Source organism: Oncorhynchus gorbuscha, linkage group LG23, assembly GCF_021184085.1.
Source record: "Oncorhynchus gorbuscha isolate QuinsamMale2020 ecotype Even-year linkage group LG23, OgorEven_v1.0, whole genome shotgun sequence".
Classification (NCBI taxonomy): domain Eukaryota; kingdom Metazoa; phylum Chordata; class Actinopteri; order Salmoniformes; family Salmonidae; genus Oncorhynchus; species Oncorhynchus gorbuscha.
The window spans coordinates 8,242,637-8,264,376 of NC_060195.1; the positions used below are offsets into that span (position 1 = coordinate 8,242,637).

At 46.0% G+C, this 21,740-nt stretch overlaps 1 pseudogene; it reads right to left on the reverse strand.

Annotated features, from left to right (window-relative positions):
• LOC124011269 overlaps positions 1–18,512 on the reverse strand; it is a 37,362-nt pseudogene extending 18,850 nt beyond the window's left edge.
• Positions 18,513–21,740: the final 3,228 nt, after the last annotated feature.

The following is a 21,740-nucleotide window of genomic DNA, read 5'->3' on the forward strand; positions in this document are numbered from 1 at the left end:
GTAACTAGAGCAGGCAGACGTGTAGTACTGTAGCTTTGCCAGTTGGGTAACTAGAGCAGGCAGACGTGTAGTACTGTAGCTTTGCCAGTTGGGTAACTGTAGCTTTGCCAGTTGGGTAACTAGAGCTTTGCCAGTTGGGTAACTGTAGCTTTGCCAGTTGGGTAACTAGAGCAGGCAGACGTGTAGTTGTTTTGTTTGGAACCCAACCCTGCACCCCCGCCATCACACAATTACTGTAGCTGTTTATGAAATCCCAAAACTGCCCATTATACATCGCAATCTGGTGGGCATGATTTGAAAGCTTGTTCTTTAAGCCAACATGACTAGCTAAGTTATACAATACGACCTTAGATTGCTTTCACGGGGCAATTCAGAGAAACAGATCTTCATTTTGGTGCGGTTCAGAACAACCCAGAGTATGACGCCATGTCATCTTGTAACATTAAACATAGTGATCATGAATGTTGACATTGTATACGACATGAGGTTTTTATGATATATATATAGCCCATTTCTACTCAATGATGTCAAAGTGGTATTTATTATAATCCTCAACGTCTCATCCTTCAAAATACAGTCCTGTTAATTTACAGAATTTCCCTCAACTCAGACAGATTTTCTTTTTGCAAAAGTTACCCAATTAGCAGAAGAAAATGAGGGAAAAAACGTCTTGTTGCAAGAGGTGCTATCAGTCAAGAGGTGCTATCAGTTAAGAGGTGCTATCAGTCAAGAGGTGCTATCAGTCAAGAGGTGCTATCAGTCAAGAGGTGCTATCAGTCAAGAGGTGCTATCAGTCAAGAGGTGCTATCAGTCAAGAGGTGCTATCAGTCAAGAGGTGCTATCAGTTAAGAGGTGCTATCAGTCAAGAGGTGCTATCAGTCAAGAGGTGCTATCAGTCAAGAGGTGCTATCAGTCAAGAGGTGCTATCAGTCAAGAGGTGCTATCAGTCAAGAGATGCTATCAGTTAAGAGGTGCTATCAGTCAAGAGGTGCTATCAGTCAAGAGGTGCTATCAGTCAAGAGGTGCTATCAGTCAAGAGGGCGGTAGGGTAGCCTAGTGGTTAGAGCGTTGGACTAGTAACCGAACGGTTGCAAGTTCGAATCCCCGAGCTGACAAGGTACAAATCTGTCGTTCTGCTCCTGAACAGGCAGTTAACCCACTGTTCCTAGGCCGTCATTGAAAATAATAATTTGTTCTTAACTGACTTGCCTAGTTAAATAAAGGTTTAAAAAATAAAAAAAACTGAGAAGATAGTTAATTTTTAATCATCATTTTACTGTGTTGTGTCAGATCGTACATTCCCAGAGCACAGAGAACGCCCTAGAGGAAAGATATGAATGTGATTGGTTAAGTTTAGGCAAAAATGTGATTGGTTAACCTTAGGTAAATGACTCCAACTATCTAGACTCTTAATTATCAGCTAACTTAACTGCCGTGGAGTTGTTTTTAAGAGCACAACCTCCTGGTTGAAACTCCAGACGAACTTCAACGCCATACAACTCTCCTTCCGTGGCCTCCAACTGCTCTTAAATACAAGTAAAACTAAATGCATGCTCTTCAACCGATCGCTGCCTGCACCTGCCCTCCCGTCCAGCATCACTACACTGGACGGTTCTGACTTAGAATATGTGGACAACTACAAATACCTAGGTGTCTGGTTAGACCATAAACTCTCCTTCCAGACTCACATTAAGCATCTAATGGACAACACTTAGGCCTGTATTTCCCTCTAACCCCCCCTCCTCCTCCCCTAATTGGAGTAAACGAATGGACAACAACACTTAGTCCTGTATTTCCAGCTTATACATTCTATATACATTTTAAGGACACAGTCTATTTTACAATAGTTTTATTTGGTTTGATTTGAACTCCTGTCCTTCCTCTTCACTCAAACTCTCCCATGTATTTCTGATGTCCTTCCTCTACCCTCAACCTCTCCCATCTATTACTGATGTCCTTCCTCTACCCTCAACCTCTCCCATCTATTACTGATGTCCTTCCTCTACCCTCAACCTCTCCCATCTATTACTGATGTCCATCCTCTACCCTCAACCTCTCCCATCTATTACTGATGTCCATCCTCTACCCTCAACCTCTCCCATCTATTACTGATGTCCTTCCTCTACCCTCAACCTGGACATCTATTACTGTTGTCCTTCCTCTACACTCAACCTCTCCCATCTATTACTGATGTCCTTCCTCTACCCTCAACCTCTCCCATCTATTACTGATGTCCATCCTCTACCCTCAACCTCTCCCATCTATTACTGATGTCCATCCTCTACCCTCAAACTCTCCCATCTATTACTGATGTCCTTCCTCTACCCTCAACCTCTCCCATCTATTACTGATGTCCTTCCTCTACCCTCAACCTGGACATCTATTACTGTTGTCCTTCCTCTACCCTCAACCTCTCCCATCTATTACTGATGTCCTTCCTCTACCCTCAACCTCTCCCATCTATTACTGATGTCCTTCCTCTACCCTCAACCTCTCCCATCTATTACCGATGTCCTTCCTTTACCCTCAACCTCTCCCATCTATTACTGATGTCCTTCCTCTACCCTCAACCTCTCCCATCTATTACTGATGTCCTTCCTCTAACCTCAACCTCTCCCATCTATTACTGATGTCCTTCCTCTACCCTCAACCTCTCCCATCTATTACTGATGTCCTTCCTCTACCCTCAACCTCTCCCATCTATTACTGATGTACTTCCTCTACCCTCAACCTCTCCCATCTATTACTGATGTCCATCCTCTACCCTCAACCTCTCCCATCTATTACTGATGTCCTTCCTCTACCCTCAACCTCTCCAATCTATTACTGATGTCCTTCCTCTACCCTCAACCTCCCATCTATTACTGATGTCCTTCCTCTACCCTCAACCTCTCCCATCTATTACTGATGTCCTTCCTCTACCCTCAACCTGGACATCTATTACTGTTGTCCTTCCTCTACCCTCAACCTCTCCCATCTATTACTGATGTCCTTCCTCTACCCTCAACCTCTCTCATCTATTACTGATGTCCTTCCTCTACCCTCAACCTCTCCCATCTATTACTGATGTCCATACTCTACCCTCAACCTCTCCCATCTATTACTGATGTCCTTCCTCTACCCTCAACCTCTCCCATCTATTTATGATGTACTTCCTCTACCCTCTACCTCTCCCATCTATTTCTGATGTCCTTCCTCTACCCTCTACCTCTCCCATGTATTTCTGATGGCCATCCGGTTTGATTTCTATTCATCATATCTTTCAAACTGTGCTCTTTCAAAAGAGTTCTTAACCTATATATGTTTTACGAACACAGTGTGTTTTACATTAGGTATCTAGTTGTTATTAGTTGTTATTAGTCCCAACCTTCAGCTCCATTCAACCCCTTAAATCTATCTCTTAACATTATCCATACTGGATTTATATTTGCCATATATTTGTGAACTGTGCTGTGATGTTTCACAAAAGTTATATTTTAATTTTTTGTACAGATCGTTAATTGAAAATAAACATTTTTGCTAAAAGTATGATTATATTATTGATCGATTGACTATGACTTTTCAGATCACCCAGTAGTGCTATCTATAGAGTTAGCTCCAGTTAAATATTGCAATTCTTCAACCATTTCTGAATCTGCGACCAAAAACAAGCTACATATGGACATTACCAAAACGAATGATCTAATTATTTTGCCTCTTTGCAGTGAAATCTGCAGAGCGGGGAAGGTTGTATCCCCCATATAAGTAACATTCTGTTGGCTGAAAGAATTCTGAATAATTATTTAAGTTGAAAAATTTGAAGTTTGCGTATCAGTTCATAAAACCATGTGCCATGGAATCGGTACGTCAAAAATCTCTTCTCTACTATGTTGTCATCTATATGGCACTGCTATCAATTTTTTGGTCCTTAAATGAAACTGGTATATATTTGAATTTATCACAATTATCTTTAACCACTGATGGTCTTTAATGCCGACAGACCAGTGCCGTACCTTATCCCCTTCCACTTTCCTCATCCATTTTTTGAGGTAATGCTGCAAACAGTTGGTTGTAATTCTGGGTAGAGCAGACATTTAGTTAGCTGCATGTGTGACATAACTGCACCAGTGATCTTTATGATATCATTAACAAAGACTATATATATTTTTTAATTGTTTTTTTTTATTTAATTTAACCATTATTTAACTAGGCAAATCAGTTCAGAACAAATTCTTATTTACAATGACGGCCTATCAAAAGGCAAAAGGCCTCCTAATATATTTAAGTTTAATTAACCACAATATTTGTTGTATTATTTGTTCTGTGTTTTGTGGTGGATTAAATTGAAATTGCAACCAACTTTCTATGGCTTATATTGATAGCGATATTTGGGAGAAGATTTCCTTTTCAAATAACTGAAAGTGAGAGGTTATAATCTGAATAAAGGGGAAAAGGCCATTCTTGAACATGGGGTGAAACATTCTTATTGATTTGCTTGAGAACCAGTTCTGATTTAAGTATAACTTTTGTATGACTGAAGCCTTCAGTGAGGTCTAATGCTTTAGTATTTAATCATTTCTGCCCTCCGAATTTATATTCTTTATATAAATTTAAGTTTAATTTTGTCTGGCCATTCCAAATAAAGTGGAATATTTTTTCTCATATAATTTAAAAAGCAGGTTGCTAGGTGTAAGCAAGACCATAAGACAGTAGGTAAACTGGGATATGTGTCACAACTTCCACCGAAGTTGTTCCCTCTCCTTGTTCGGGTGTCGTTCGGCGGTCGACGTCACCGGCTTTCTAGCTGCCACTGATCCATGTTTCATTTTTCCTTTTGTTTTGTCTGTTTTACACACCTGGTTCCCCATCTCATAATTATGTTCCTTATTTAACCCTCTGGTTTCCCTCTCTGTTTTGTCTGTTTTACACACCTGGTTCCCATCTCATAATTATGTTCCTTATTTAACCCTCTGGTTTCCCTCTCTGTTTTGGCTGTTTTACACACCTGGTTCCCCATCTCATAATTATGTTCCTTATTTAACCCTCTGGTTTCCCTCTCTGTTTTGTCTGTTTTACACACCTGGTTCCCCATCTCATAATTATGTTCCTTATTTAACACTTGGTTGCCCTTTCTGTTTTGCGCGTGATTGTCTTTTGTGTATTCCGGTGTGTTGTATTTTGATTCCTGTTTTGTCCTTGTTTGGAACGGGATTTTGTTATGTTTTGGATTGAGTAAATCAGTGATTGTTACTCTTATCTGTGTCCTGCGCCTGACTCCTTCGCTATCTTCTAGATAGACTCTGACAATATGACTAAAGAGTTAATCAGGGTAAACTGGGATGTGAACTGGGATGTGACTAAAGAGTTAATCAAGGTAAACTGGGATATGACTAAAGAGTTAATCAGGTTAAACTAGGATGTGACTAAATAGTTCATCAGGGTAAACTGGGATGTGACTAAAGAGTTAATCAGGGTAAACTGGGATATGACTAAAGAGTTAATCAGGTTAAACTGGGATGTGACTAAAGAGTTAATCAGGGTAAACTGGGATATGACTAAAGGGTTAATCAGGGTAAACTGGGATATGACTAGAGTTAATCAGGGTGATTTTTCCACAAATGGACAGGTGTTTTCCTTTCCATGGTAGCAAGATCTTATCCATTTTTGCAAACGTTCTCTTAAAATGTATTGTCGTGAGATCGTTTCTTTCTTTCAGGATATGTATACCGTGTATGTCCACGTCACCACCAGACCATTTTATTGGTAAACTACGCGGTAATGTAAAAGTAGTATTGTTGTGAGATGCAATACATAATAAACTGATCATAATCTGGTTGTAATCCAGAGAGGTTAGAAAACGTATCTAGATCCTCTATGAGGCTGTGGAGAGATTCTGATTGTGGATTTAAAAGAAAACATGAATCATCAGCGTACAATGACACCTTTGTTTTTAAGCCACGGATTTCTAATCCCTTGATATTATTGTTCGATCTGAATAGCTAACATTTCAATGGCCACAATAAATAGATATGGCGATAGTGGACAACCTTGTTTTACTCCTCTTGACAGTTTAAAACTTTCTGAGAAGTAGCCATTCTATACTATTTTACCCCTAGGGTTACTATACATGATTTTAACCCGTTTTATAAGAGATTCTCCAAAATGTAAATGTTCCAGGCATTTATATTTAAACTCCAGTCGTACATAATCGAAAGGCCTTTCAAAGTCTGCTATGAAGAGCAGGCCTGGATTCCCAGATTTTTTTTTAAGTGTTTTTTTTGTTTCTGGTACTTGCCTTATATTATATCCAATGTATCGTCCATGTAAAAACCCTGTCTGATTAGAATGAATAATGTCTGACAATACCTTTTAAATTCTATACATTTTGCTAGAATTTTTGCATTACAACACTGAAGTGTAATGGGCCTACAATCCTTTAAATGGACTGGATCTTTATATTTGGACAGGATCTTTATTTTTCTCACTTTGTATCCTTGCATGATTCTTGCCATTCTCCTTTGACCTCTCTCATCAACAAGCTATTTTCACCCACAGGACTGCCTCTGGCTGGATGTTTTGTGTTTGTTGCATACTTCTTGGTAAACCCTAGACACTGTTGTGCGTGAAAAGCCCCGGAGTGTAGCCGTTTCTGAGATACTGAGTCCGGCGTGCCTGGCATCTGTCATGTTTTGTCATTGATTATCATGTCTTGTCTCTGTGCTTCCCTTCTATTCGTTTCCCTCTGCTGGTCTTATTAGGTTCTTTCCCTCTTTCTATCCCTCTCTCTCCCCCTCCCTCTCTCCCTCTCTCGCTCTCTCTCTCTCTATCGTTCCGTTCCTGCTCCCAGCTGTTCCTCAGTCTCCTAACTACCTCATTTACTCTTTTCACACCTGTCCCCTATTTTGCCCTCTGATTAGAGTCCCTATTTCTCCCTCTGTTTTCCGCTTCTGTCCTTGTCGGATCCTTGTTTGATGTTCGCTGTTCTGTGTCCTTGTTCCGCCCTGTCGTGTTTTACCTTCTTCAGATGCTGCGTGTGAGCAGGTGTCAATGTCAGCTACGGCCGGTGCCTTCCCGAAGCGACCTGCAGTCTGTGGTCGCGTCTCCAGTCATTCCTCTCTACTGACGAGTGGATTTCAGTTTTCCTGTTTTTGCATTTGCCTAGATAATATCCAGGATTATCGCTTTTGTTTAAGACTGGAATAAAGACTCTGTTTCCGTTAAGTCGCTTTTGGGTCCTCATTCACCTGCATAACAGAAGGATCCGACCAAGAATGGACCCAGCGACTACGGATTCTCGCAACACTGCCGTCGAGATCCAGGGAGCAATGCTCGGCAGACACGAGCAGGAATTGTCTGCTGCTCGTCATGCCGTTGAGACCCTGGCCGCTCAGGTTTCCGACCTCTCAGGACAGTTTCAGAGTCTTCGTCTCGTGCCACCAGCTACTTCCTGGTCTTCCGAGTCTCCGGAACCTAGGGTTAATAACCCACCATGTTACTCTGGGCAGCCCACTGAGTGCCGCTCCTTTCTCACCCAGTGTGATATTGTGTTCTCTCTCCAACCCAAGACATACTCAAGAGAGAGAGCTCGGATCGCTTACGTCATTTCACTCCTTACTGGTCGGGCTCGGGAGTGGGGCACAGCTATCTGGGAGGCAAGGGCTGAGTGTTCTAACAATTATCTGAACTTTAAAGAGGAGATGATACGGGTTTTTGATCGTTCAGTTTTTGGTAAGGAGGCTTCCAGGGCCCTGGCTTCCCTATGTCAAGGTGATCGATCCATAACGGATTACTCTATAGAGTTTTGCACTCTTGCTGTCTCCAGTGACTGGAACGAGCCGGTGTTGCTCGCTCGTTTTCTGGAGGGACTCCACGCTGAGGTTAAAGATGAGATTCTCTCCCGGGACGTTCCTTCCAGCGTGGACTCTTTGATTGCACTCGCCATCCGCATAGAACGACGGGTAGATCTTCGTCACCGAGCTCGTGGAAGAGAGCTCGCGTTAACGGTGTTCCCCCTCTCCGCATCTCAACCATCTCCTCCCTCCGGCTCAGAGACTGAGCCCATGCAGCTGGGAGGTATTCGCATCTCGACTAAGGAGAGGGAACGGAGGATCACCAACCGCCTTTGCCTCTATTGCGGTTCTGCTGGACATTTTGTCATTTCATGTCCAGTAAAAGCCAGAGCTCACCAGTAAGCGGAGGGCTACTGGTGAGCGCTACTACTCAGGGCTCTCCATCAAGATCCTGTACTACCTTGTCGGTCCATCTACGCTGGACCGGTTCGGCTGCTTCCTGCAGTGCCTTGATAGACTCTGGGGCTGAGGGTTGTTTTATGGACGAAGCATGGGCTCGGAAACATGACATTCCTCTCAGACAGTTAGGGAAGCCCACGCCCATGTTCGCCTTAGATGGTAGTCTTCTCCCCAGTATCAGATGTGAGACACTACCTTTAACCCTCACAGTATCTGGTAACCACAGTGAGACCATTTCCTTTTTGATTTTTCGTTCACCTTTTACACCTGTTGTTTTGGGTCATCCCTGGCTAGTATGTCATAATCCTTCTATTAATTGGTCTAGTAATTCTATCCTATCCTGGAACGTTTCTTGTCATGTGAAGTGTTTAATGTCTGCTATCCCTCCTGTTTCTTCTGTCCCCTCTTCTCAGGAGGAACCTGGTGATTTGACAGGAGTGCCGGAGGAATATCATGATCTGCGCACGGTCTTCAGTCGGTCCAGAGCCAACTCCCTTCCTCCTCACCGGTCGTATGATTGTTGTATTGATCTCCTTCCGGGGACCACTCCCCCTCGGGGTAGACTATACTCTCTGTCGGCTCCCGAACATAAGGCTCTCGAGGATTATTTGTCTGTTTCTCTCGACGCCGGTACCGTGGTGCCTTCTTCCTCTCCCGCCGGAGCGGGGTTTTTTTTTGTTAAGAAGAAGGACGGTACTCTGCGCCCCTGCGTGGATTATCGAGGGCTGAATGACATAACGGTTAAGAATCGTTATCCGCTTCCCCTTATGTCGTCAGCCTTCGAAATTCTGCAGGGAGCCAGGTTCTTTACTAAGTTGGACCTTCGTAACGCTTACCATCTCGTGCGCATCAAAGAGGGGGACGAGTGGAAAACGGCGTTTAACACTCCGTTAGGGCATTTTGAATATCGGGTTCTGCCGTTCGGTCTCGCTAATGCTCCAGCTGTCTTTCAGGCATTAGTTAATAATGTACTGAGAAACATGCTGAACATCTTTGTTTTCGTCTACCTTGACGATATCCTGATTTTTTCACCCTCACTCGAGATTCATGTTCAGCATGTTCGACGTGTACTCCAGCGCCTTTTAGAGAATTGTCTCTACGTGAAGGCTGAGAAGTGCGCCTTTCATGTCTCCTCTGTCACATTTCTCGGTTCTGTTATTTCCGCTGAAGGCATTCAGATGGATCCCGCTAAGGTCCAGGCTGTCAGTGATTGGCCCGTTCCAAGGTCACGTGTCGAGTTGCAGCGCTTTCTAGGTTTCGCTAATTTCTATCGGCGTTTCATTCGTAATTTCGGTCAAGTTGCTGCCCCTCTCACAGCTCTTACTTCTGTCAAGACGTGCTTTAAGTGGTCCGGTTCCGCCCAGGGAGCTTTTGATCTCCTCAAGAAGCGTTTTACATCCGCTCCTATCCTTGTTACTCCTGACGTCACTAAACAATTCATTGTCGAGGTTGACGCTTCAGAGGTGGGCGTGGGAGCCATTCTATCCCAGCGCTTCCATTCTGACGATAAGGTCCATCCTTGCGCTTATTTTTCTCATCGCCTGTCGCCATCGGAACGCAACTATGCTGTGGGTAACCGCGAACTGCTCGCCATCCGCTTAGCCCTAGGCGAATGGCGACAGTGGTTGGAGGGGGCGACCGTTCCTTTTGTCGTTTGGACTGACCATAAGAACCTTGAGTACATCCGTTCTGCCAAACGACTTAATGCACGTCAAGCTCGTTGGGCGTTGTTTTTCGCTCGTTTCGAGTTCGTGATTTCTTATCGCCCGGGTAATAAGAACACCAAGCCTGATGCCTTATCCCGTCTCTTTAGTTCTTCTGTGGCTTCTACCGACCCCGAGGGGATTCTCCCTGAAGGGCGTGTTGTCGGGTTGACTGTCTGGGGAATTGAAAGACAGGTAAAGCAAGCACTCACTCACACTGCGTCGCCGCGCGCTTGTCCTAGTAACCTTCTTTTCGTTCCTGTCTCTACTCGTCTGGCTGTTCTTCAGTGGGCTCACTCTGCCAAGTTAGCTGGCTACCCCGGCGTTCGGGGTACGCTTGCTTCTATTCGCCAGCGGTTTTGGTGGCCTACTCAGGAGCGTGACACGCGCCGTTTCGTGGCTGCTTGTTCGGACTGCGCGCAGACTAAGTCAGGTAACTCTCCTCCTGCCGGTCGTCTCAGACCGCTTCCCATTCCTTCTCGACCATGGTCTCACATCGCCTTAGACTTTATTACCGGTCTGCCTTCGTCTGCGGGGAAGACTGTGATTCTTACGGTTGTCGATAGGTTCTCTAAGGCGGCACATTTCATTCCCCTCGCTAAGCTTCCTTCCGCTAAGGAGACGGCACAAATCATCATTGAGAATGTGTTCAGAATTCATGGCCTCCCGTTAGACGCCGTTTCAGACAGAGGCCCGCAATTCACGTCACAGTTTTGGAGGGAGTTCTGTCGTTTGATTGGTGCTTCCGTCAGTCTCTCTTCCGGTTTTCATCCCCAGTCTAACGGTCAAGCAGAAAGGGCCAATCAGACGATTGGTCGCATATTACGCAGCCTTTCTTTTCGAAACCCTGCGTCTTGGGCAGAACAGCTCCCCTGGGCAGAATACGCTCACAACTCGCTTCCTTCGTCTGCTACCGGGCTATCTCCGTTTCAGAGTAGTCTTGGGTACCAGCCTCCTCTGTTCTCGTCCCAGCTCGCCGAGTCCAGCGTTCCCTCCGCTCAGGCTTTTGTCCAACGTTGTGAGCGCACCTGGAGGAGGGTCAGGTCTGCACTTTGCCGTTACAGGGCGCAGACTGTGAGAGCCGCCAATAAACGTAGGATTAAGAGTCCTAGGTATTGTCGCGGTCAGAGAGTGTGGCTTTCCACTCGTAACCTTCCCCTTACGACAGCTTCTCGCAAGTTGACTCCGCGGTTCATTGGTCCGTTCCGTGTCTCTCAGGTCGTCAATCCTGTCGCTGTGCGACTGCTTCTTCCGCGACATCTTCGTCGCGTCCACCCTGTCTTCCATGTCTCCTGTGTCAAGCCTTTTCTTCGCGCCCCCGTTCGTCTTCCCCCCCTCCGTCCTTGTCGAGGGCGCACCTATTTACAAGGTACGGAAGATCATGGACATGCGTTCTCGGGGACGTGGTCACCAGTACTTAGTGGATTGGGAGGGTTACGGTCCTGAGGAGAGGAGTTGGTTTCCATCTCGGGACGTGCTGGACCGTTCGTTGATTGATGATTTCCTCCGTTGCCGCCAGGGTTCCTCCTCGAGTGCGCCAGGAGGCGCTCGGTGAGTGGGGGGGTACTGTCATGTTTTGTCATTGATTATCATGTCTTGTCTCTGTGCTTCCCTTCTATTCGTTTCCCTCTGCTGGTCTTATTAGGTTCTTTCCCTCTTTCTATCCCTCTCTCTCCCCCTCCCTCTCTCCCTCTCTCGCTCTCTCTCTCTATCGTTCCGTTCCTGCTCCCAGCTGTTCCTCATTCTCCTAACTACCTCATTTACTCTTTTCACACCTGTCCCCTATTTTGCCCTCTGATTAGAGTCCCTATTTCTCCCTCTGTTTTCCGCTTCTGTCCTTGTCGGATCCTTGTTTGATGTTCGCTGTTCTGTGTCCTTGTTCCGCCCTGTCATGTTTTACCTTCTTCAGATGCTGCGTGTGAGCAGGTGTCAATGTCAGCTACGGCCGGTGCCTTCCCGAAGCGACCTGCAGTCTGTGGTCGCGTCTCCAGTCATTCCTCTCTACTGACGAGTGGATTTCAGTTTTCCTGTTTTTGCATTTGCCTAGATAATATCCAGGATTATCGCTTTTGTTTAAGACTGGAATAAAGACTCTGTTTCCGTTAAGTCGCTTTTGGGTCCTCATTCACCTGCATAACAGCATCGACGATCATAACATTATCAAAGTCGCTTAGGTCACACGTTTTGCCCATTCTAACGTTCAATCGAACAGTAACTGAATGCCTCGATGCCCGTCTGCCTGCATTATATAGCAAGGCACAGCCACGTGACTGTCTATAGGAGAAATCAATTTTCGTGAATGGGGTGGCGTGCCTAATAAACTGGCCTGTGAGTGTAGATCAGATGGGAATAGTTCACTCCCAAAATAATATTTAGGAAAACTCCTGAAGTAGAATGAAGTAGTATGCAGTTGTATCTTACCTATGACGTAGGACAGCAACAGATTCCACCCGGTAATAAACGCCAGTAGCTCTCCCACCGTCACATAGCTGTACAGATACGCAGACCCCGTTTTGGGGACGCGGGCCCCGAACTCAGCGTAGCACAAGCCGGCAAAGATGGAGGCCACGGCAGCGATGAAGAAGGATATGATGATGCTGGGACCTGACGACGTCCTAGCAACCTGATAAACATGACAATCAATCAATAACATTGAGGCCACGGCAGCGATGAAGAAGGATATGATGATGCTGGGACCTGACGACGTCCTAGCAACCTGATAAACATGACAATTAATCAATAACATTGAGGCCACGGCAGCGATGAAGAAGGATATGATAATGCTGGGACCTGACGACGTCCTAGCAACCTAATAGATATCATTATCAATTAAATTGTTTTTATAAATCCCTTTTTATATCAGCAGTTTCCAGATACAAGGCCAAAACCCTAAAGAGCAAGCAATGCAGATGCAGAAGCCCAGTGGCTAGGGAAACTCCCTAAAATATTATAGAAAAGTCCAGACACTGTTTTTGCGATTTCACTTTTTATTTTTACTTAGCACAACCAACAATTCACTTCCCCATCCTCATTGTGCATTATTTACAATTGCATGTGTACACCATCTAGAGACCTGCATCACTATACTGAAAGCATGTGTACACCATCTAGAGACCTGCATCACTATACTGAAAGCATGTGTACACCATCTAGAGACCTGCATCACTATACTGAAAGCATGTGTACACCATCTAGAGACCTGCATCACTATACTGAAAGCATGTGTACACCATCTAGAGACCTGCATCACTATACTGAAAGCATTTGACATATTTCCGGAGCAATTGTTCATGTTTTTTCAGAGCACCCGTACTGCACAGCGAGAATGAGGAAGTGTATCACCGGTTGGGGTAAGTTTTTCAAAAACAAATGAAATCAGACCCTTTTACGCTGCTATTCTCTGTTTATTATCTATGCAAAGTCACGTTAACTCTACCTACATGTACTGTACCTATTACCTCGATTACCTCGACTAACCGGTGCCTATTGTTATTTTACTGCTGCTCTATAATTATTTGTAAATTTTATTTCTTATTTTTTACTTAACACTTATTTGTCTTAAAACTGCATTGTTGGTTACTGGATTGTAAGTAAGCATTTCCCTGTAAGGTCTACTACACCTGTTGTATTCGGTGCATGTGACGAATACAATTTGATTCGATTTGTTTTACTGAACAAAAGGCACATCTCAATAGGTGGTCCAGATATACTCATGACATGGTTAGGTTAAATGTTAGGTTAAAGTTTTACGTAAAAGTTTTACGTTAAAGTGTTACGTTAAGGGGTTACGATAAAGTGTTATGTAGAATTCTTACATTCAAGTGAAATATTAAATTGTTACGTTAAAGTGTTACAATAAAGTGTTACAATAAAGTGTTATATTAAAGTGTTACAATAAAATGTTATATTAAAGTGTTACAATAAAGTGTTACATTAAAGTGTTACAATAAAGTGTTATATTAAAGTGTTACAATAAAGTGTTACAATAAATTGTTACATTAAAGTGTTACATTAAAGTGTTACATTAAAGTGTTACTGTAATGTTGTTCGTCTGTTGTTTGTAGAGAGTCAGACCGAAATGCAGCGTGTAGGTTACTTATGACTTTTAATGAAGAATAATGCGGTACATGAGATAACTGAAAATACGAAAACAACAAACGAGTGAAACAAATACAGCCTATCTGGTGACTAACACTAAGACAGGTACAATCACCCACGAATTACAACGCGCACTCAGGCTGCCTAAATACGGTTCCCAATCCGAGACAACGAGAATCAGCTGACTCCAATTAGGAATCGCCTCAGGCAGCCAAGCCTAACTAGACACACCCCTAATAATACACACTCCCAATTAATACAAACCCCAATACGAAATACAACATATAAACCCATGTCACACCCTGGCCTACCCAAACAATTAACAAAACACAAGATACAATGACCAAGGCGTGACAGAACCCCCCCTCCCCCTAAGGTGCGGACTCCGGGACGCACCTCAAGAGCATAGGGAGGGTCCGGGTGGGCGTCTGTCCATGGTGGCGGTTCTGGCTCGGGACGTGGACCCCACTCCATAAATGTCCTAGTTCCTCCCCTTCGCGTCCTAGGACCTTCTCCGCCGACCATGGCCTAATAGTCCTCACCCTGATCCCCACATAACTGAGGGGCAGCTCGGGACCGAGGGGCAGCTCGGGACCGAGGGGCAGCTCGGGACCGAGGGGCAGCTCGGGACAGAGGGGCAGCTCAGGATAGAGGGGCAGCTCGGGACAGAGGGGCAGCTCGGGACAGAGGGGCAGCTCAGGATAGAGGGGAAGCTCAGGATAGCAGGGCAGCTCAGGACAGCAGAGCAGCTCAGGACAGAGGGGCATTTCAGGACAGAGGGGCAGCCCGGGACCGAAGCAGCCCGGTACTGAGGGGAAGCCCGGTACTGAGAGGGAGCCCAGTACAGAGAGGAAGCCTAGTACAGAGAGGAAGCTCAGTACTGAGAGGAAGCTCAGTACTGAGAGGAAGCTCAGTACTGAGAGGAAGCTCAGTACTGAGAGGAAGCTCAGTACTGAGAGGAAGCTCAGTACTGAGAGGAAGCTCAGGCAGGTAGTAGGCTCCGGTAAATCCTGGCTGGCTGGTGGACCTGGATGATTAAGGTTGTCTGGCTGTAATAGGTTCTCGTTCCGTTTGTTGTTTTCGTCTTTCAGTTATTTCATGTACCGCATTTTCATTCATAAAGTCATGAGTAACCAACACGCTGCATTTCAGTCCGACTCTCTTCTTTCAACAGACCAACGCCGTTACAGAATCACCCACCACTCACGGACCGAGCAGTGTGTGAACTGGCAGGAGCGAAAGGAGGACGTTATGGACGGTGGAGGCATGGAGTATACGACGTGGGAAGAAATCGACAGGTGGGCGGCCGACCCAGAGAGAGTGCAGGAGCCCGCCTGGGATTCGCTTCAGCAGTGCGAAGAGGGCTACAGGCGAATGGAGTCAAAAAGGAAAACACGGCGACGCAGAGCGAAAACCGAAAGTAACCCCCAATTATTTATTGGGGGAGGGCGCAGAGAGAGAGTGGCTGAGTCAGGGTTCAGACCTGAGCCAACTCTCCCTGTTAATCGTGAAGAGCAGTTGCAGTGGGCTAGGCTGCACCACTTGGAGAATTGGACATGGGAGGAGGAATTAGACGGTAAAGGACCCTGGGCTCAGCCTGGAGAATATCGCCGTCCCAATGAAGAAATAGAAGCGGCTAAAGCGGAGAGGAGGAGTATGAGGAGGAGGAGGTATGAGGAGGCAGCACGGCGACGCGGTTGGAAGCCTGAAAAGCAGGCCAAAATAATTATTGGGGGGAGGCTAGAAGGGAGTATGGTTATGCCAGGTAGGAGACCTGGGCAAACTCCCTGTGCTCACCGTTGGGCTAGAGAGACCGGGCAGGCACCGTGTTATGCTATGGAGCGCACGGTGTTTCCAGTGCGGGTGCAGAGCCAGGTGCGGCACATACCAGCCCTTCCTATTGGCCGGGCTAGAGTGGGCATCGAGCCAGGTAAGCTTGGGCAGGCTCGGTGCTCAAGAGCTCCAGTGCGCCTGCACGGTCCGGTCTATCCAGAGCCACCTCCACACACCAGTCCTCTGGTAGCAGCTCCCCGCACCAGGCTTCCTGTGCGTGTCCTCGATCCAGTACCACTAGTTCCAGCACCACGCACCAGGCCTCCAGTGCGCCTAGCCTGTTCAGCGCAGCCAGCGCTTTTCTCCTCTCCTGCGCTGCCGGAGTCTCCCGCCTGTCCCCCAGAGCTTTTCTCCTCTCCTCAGTCTGCCCCCAGCCAGTGCTCCTAGTCTGCCCAGCGCCGCCAGTGCTCCCAGTCTGCCCAGCGCCGCCAGTGCTCCCAGTCTGCCCAGAGCCGCCAGTCTGCCCAGCGCCGCCAGTGCTCCCAGTCTGCCCAGCGCCGCCAGTGTTCCCAGTCTGCCCAGCGCCGCCAGTGCTCCCAGTCTGCCCAGCGCCGCCAGTGCTCCCAGTCTGCCCAGCGCCGCCAGTGCTCCCAGTCTGCCCAGCGCCGCCAGTGCTCCCAGTCTGCCCAGCGCCGCCAGTGCCGCCAGTCAGCCCAGCGCCGCCAGACAACCAGTCTCTTCCAGATCTGCCAGACAACCAGTCTCTTCCAGATCTGCCAGACAACCAGTCTCTTCCAGATCTGCCAGACAACCAGTCTCTTCCAGATCTGCCAGACAACCAGAATCTTCCAGATCTGCTTGTCAACCTGAATCTTCCAGTTCCGCCAGCCAGCCAGGATTTACCGGAGCCTACTACCTGTCTGAGCTTCATCTCAGTACTGGTTTTCCTCTCAGTACTGGGCTTCCTCTCAGTACTTGGCTTCCTCTCAGTACTGGGCTTCCCCTCAGTATTGGGCTTCCCCTCATTCCCGGGCTGCCCCTCAGTCCCGGGCTGCTTCTGTCCCGAGCTGCCCCTCTATCCCGAGCTGCCCCTCTGTCCCGAGCTGCCCCTCTGTCCCGAGCTGCCCCTCTGTCCCGAGCTGCTCCTCAGTTATGTGGGGATCTGGGTGAGGACTATTAGGCCATGGTCGGCGGAGAGGGTGGATTATCCCGGGACGCGAAGGGGAGGAACAAGGCCCTTAATGGAATGGGGTCCACGTCCCGAGCCAGAACCGCCACCATGGACAGACGCCCACCTGGACCCTCCCTATGCTCTTGAGGTGCGTCCGGGAGTCCGCACCTTAGGGGGGGGGGTTCTGTCACGCCTTGGTCATTGTATTTTGTGTTTTTGTTATATGTTTGGGTAGGCCAGGGTGTGACATGGGTTTATATGTTGTTTTCGTTTGGGGTTTGTATTATTTGGGATCACGGCTGATTAGGGGTGTTGTTAGGCTTGGCTGCCTGAGGCGATTCTCAATCAGAGTCAGGTGCTTATCGTTGTCTCTGATGGGGAACCGTATTTAGGGAGCCATTGTTTCGCTTTGTATGTCGTGGGTGATTGTTCCTGTCTTTGTGTAGTTTCACCAGATAGGCTGTAATAGGTTCTCGTTCCGTTTGTTGTTTTCGTCTTTCAGTTATTTCATGTACCGCATTTTCATTCATTAAAGTCATGAGTAACCAACACGCTGCATTTCGGTCCGACTCTCTTCTTTCAACAGACGAACGCCGTTACAAAAGTGTTACAATAAAGTGTTACAATAAAGTGTTACATTAAAGTGTTACATTAAAGTGTTACATTAAATTGTTACATGTGGCTAAGTATTAAAGTATTAAAGTGTTACATTAAAGTATTACATATGGCTAAGTATTAAAGTGTTGACAGGTAAGCGTAAAAACAGAGGATTAAAGGATAAGTGCAACAATCAGAGATGTATCCATATATCGCCCCCTAGGTAATCAATCCCCACCCCCCAGGGCCACCAGGTCAACAGTGTTAAAAGAAAATAAATGAGTTTACTATCCATACCTCTCCAGAGAGAACGTAGACCCCTGCTCCCAGGGTACTCCCCACCCCTAGGGCCACCAGGTCCAGGGTTAAATGAAAATAAATGAGTTTACTATCCATACCTCTCCAGAGAGAACGTAGACCCCTGCTCCCAGGGTACTCCCCACCCCTAGGGCCACCAGGTCCAGGGTTAAATGAAAAGAAATGAGTTTACTATCCACACCTCTCCAGAGAGAACGTAGACCCCTGCTCCCAGGGTACTCCCCACCCCTAGGGCCACCAGGTCCAGGGTTAAATGAAAAGAAATGAGTTTACTATCCACACCTCTCCAGAGAGAACGTAGACCCCTGCTCCCAGGGTACTCCCCACCCCTAGGGCCACCAGGTCCAGGGTTAAATGAAAAGAAATGAGTTTACTATCCATACCTCTCCAGAGAGAACGTAGACCCCTGCTCCCAGGGTACTCCCCACCCCTAGGGCCACCAGGTCCAGGGTGGTCAGACAGCGGTTGAAAGTGGACTCCTCTCCCTCAGGCTCCAGAGGTTTTCTCCTGGACAGGCTCCGTACAAAGGAGCTCAATGAGTGGCAGGTCATCCTTCTACTGGGGTCAGAGGTCAGGGGTTGTGGGAGGAAGAGAGGGGGGGGTGTAATGAGAGAAGGTAGAGAGAGAAACGGGTATCAGCGATCAGCGAGGGGGTATAATGAGAGAAGGTAGAGAGAGAAAAACGGGTATCCGCGAGGGGGGTATAATGAGAGAAGGTATAATGAATGAGAAGGTAGAGAGAGAAACGGGTATCTGCGAGGGGGTATAATGAGAGAAGGTAGAGAGAGAAAAGGTAGAGAGAAAAACGGGTATCAGCGAGGGGGGGTATAATGAGAGAAGGTAGAGAGAGAAACGGGTATCCGCGAGGGGGTGTAATGAGAGGTAAGGTAGAGAGAGAAGGTAGAGAGAGAAACGGGTATCAGCGAGGGGGGGGATAATGAGAGAAGGTAGAGAGAGAAACGGGTATCAGCGAGGGGGGGGTGTAATGAGAGAAGGTAGAGAGAGAAACGGGTATCAGCGAGGGGGGGTCACCCCTAACACTGACTCATTCCTGACGACATGATGTTCAAGAACGTTACTTTCTAATAAGATCAAAAGTTACATTGAAGAAAATGCATTTAAAACTGTCTGTCTTTACCACAGTTTGAAAGATCAGCAGTATAATATTAGAAACATTATCAATAAACCTTTATCAGTTTCCATGTATTTCATGAAGTTTTCTATATGCAAACCGTGCTCTTTGTAAGTCCATGGTAAAATCCATAAGCTACTTCATGGACTGTCCCTATCAGTAACATTACATGAGGCACGCTAACTCCAAGAGTTCAGGACCACTGGGTGACAAGTCTTCTTTTAAAACGGCCCAAAATCACTATCATTAATTAATCTTTAATCTTACCTGTTAGTGAGTGATTCCCTGTTACAGAGCTGTGCTGTGTTTAGGAGAGACAATTGATAGTGTTGATTATTCCTTCCTTCAATCACTTAATTATGTTATGCCTCCTCCTTAATCACCTGCCTGACAGAAGAGTACTGTTGCTTGTCGTTTTTCTCCTGATGCCCACTGGCTCTATAACTACGCCCTAACCTGCCACATGACTCACGACTCTCGCCAAAACTTAACGTGACAACTTTTATCCATGGGATAAACCTAAATGAGTCAAGTATGTAAGGAAATATTTACGCTATGTCATGTAAATTCATGTTAATGAAACAGATATGTCATATAAAAACATGTATTAGGAATGTAATATCTAATAGCAGGTGTGTGAATCAATAGAATGTGTACTCACCTTACGATAGAAGTTCCATGTTATCATGTGTTCTGAGACGGAACATTGAGAATCAGAGACATTCCATTCAGCTCTCTCTCTCTCTCTCTCTCTCTCTCTCTCTCTCTCTCTCTCTCTCTCTCTCTCTCTCTCTCTCTCCTCTCTCTCTCTCTCCACTGAGTGGTCTGTAGGGCCACTGCTCCCGCCTTCCTTACATTGGAGAGAACAAAAACCGAGGGGGAAGAATGAACCAGAGAATGATCCGCTAGCTAAATGCCACTATCTCGAAGGAGAATATATACAGTGGGGTATGAAATGATTGACACCCTGTTTAAAGGTGAGCAAAAATCTATGTATAACAAAATGTAATAGTTCAAATACTAAGCTATATTGTGTGCTCCAAACATTTTGGAAATTATTTTTATTTTATACTAATACAGTTGCTCAGAGAAAGAGATTTTGGTTAACAATAAATATTTGTTTTTCTCAAAAAGGTAGGGGTCAACATTTTTTTCAATATCTCACAAAACGGCATCCATTTTGAACCCTACCTTTTTGAGAAACGAAATGATTACTTGTTAAACAAAATCTATTTCTCTGAGCAATTGCCAGAACAGCTTCCAAGCACCTTGGCATAGATTCTACAAGAGTCTGGAACTGTATTGGAGGGATGTGACACCATTCTTTTATTGGAGGGATGAGACACCGTTCTTCTATTGGAGGGATGTGACACCGTTCTTCTATTGGAGGGATGTGACACCGTTCTTCTATTGGAGGGATGTGACACCGTTCTTCTATTGGAGGGATGTGACACCGTTCTATTGGAGGGATGTGACACCGTTCTATTGGAGGGATGTGACACCGTTCTTCTATTGGAGGGATGTGACACCGTTCTTCTATTGGAGGGATGTGACACCATTCTTCTATTGGAGGGATGTGACACCGTTCTATTGGAGGGAAGTGACACCATTCTTCTATTGGAGGGATGTGACACTGTTCTTCTATTGGAGGGATGTGACACCGTTCTTCTATTGGAGGGATGTGACACCGTTCTTCTATTGGAGGGATGTGACACCGTTCTTCTATTGGAGGGATGTGACACTGTTCTTCTATTGGAGGGATGTGACACCATTCTTCTATTGGAGGGATGTGACACTGTTCTTCTATTGGAGGGATGTGACACCATTCTTCTATTGGAGGGATGTGACACCGTTCTATTGGAGGGATGTGACACCATTCTTCTATTGGAGGGATGTGACACCATTCTTCTATTGGAGGGATGTGACACCATTCTTCTATTGAAGGGATGTGACACCATTCTTCTATTGGAGGGATGTGACACCGTTCTATTGGAGGGATGTGACACCATTCTTCCACGAGAAATTGCATCATTTGGTGTTTTGTTGATGGTGGATACCTGTCTCAGAAACCATACCAGAATCTCCCCTAAGTGTTCAATCGGGTTGAGATCTGGTGACTGAGACGGCCGTGGCGTATGGTTTACGTTGTTTTCAAACCCTTCAGTGACCACTCGTACCCTGTGGATGGGGGCATTGTCATCCTATGGGGGCATAGCCAGGGTAGCCAAAATAATGGCCTGCCCAGTATTTTTATACATGACCCTAAGCATTATGGGATGTTGACTGCTTTATTACAGTTTTTCTCAATTGCTAAAACACTAAAACCCATTGGCTGAACAAAGTTCTCAGTTGCCTGGACTCATTTAGCTAATTATGCAGTCTGTTGTCAATACCTTAAACCATTTCATTTGATAAAACACAATTTGCAGATCTCACTTAGACTTTTCAGCAAAACTCTGAAACACATTCTCATTCTCAAAACACATTCTGCACTCTAATGCACATGTCATCCATACTGGTAAACACAAGTGGCAACAATCAAATACAAATAGAGAACACATGTCATTGATTGAACACAACCACTCAAAATGGATTTAACCTGTTTCAAATGATGCGACACAACCAATATAAGCCAGTTCAGAGAGCAAACAGGTTGCTGGAGGTGGGAAGGAGAAAGTCTGAGAATGGATACTGTAGTACAGTGCATTGTAGGCTGTATA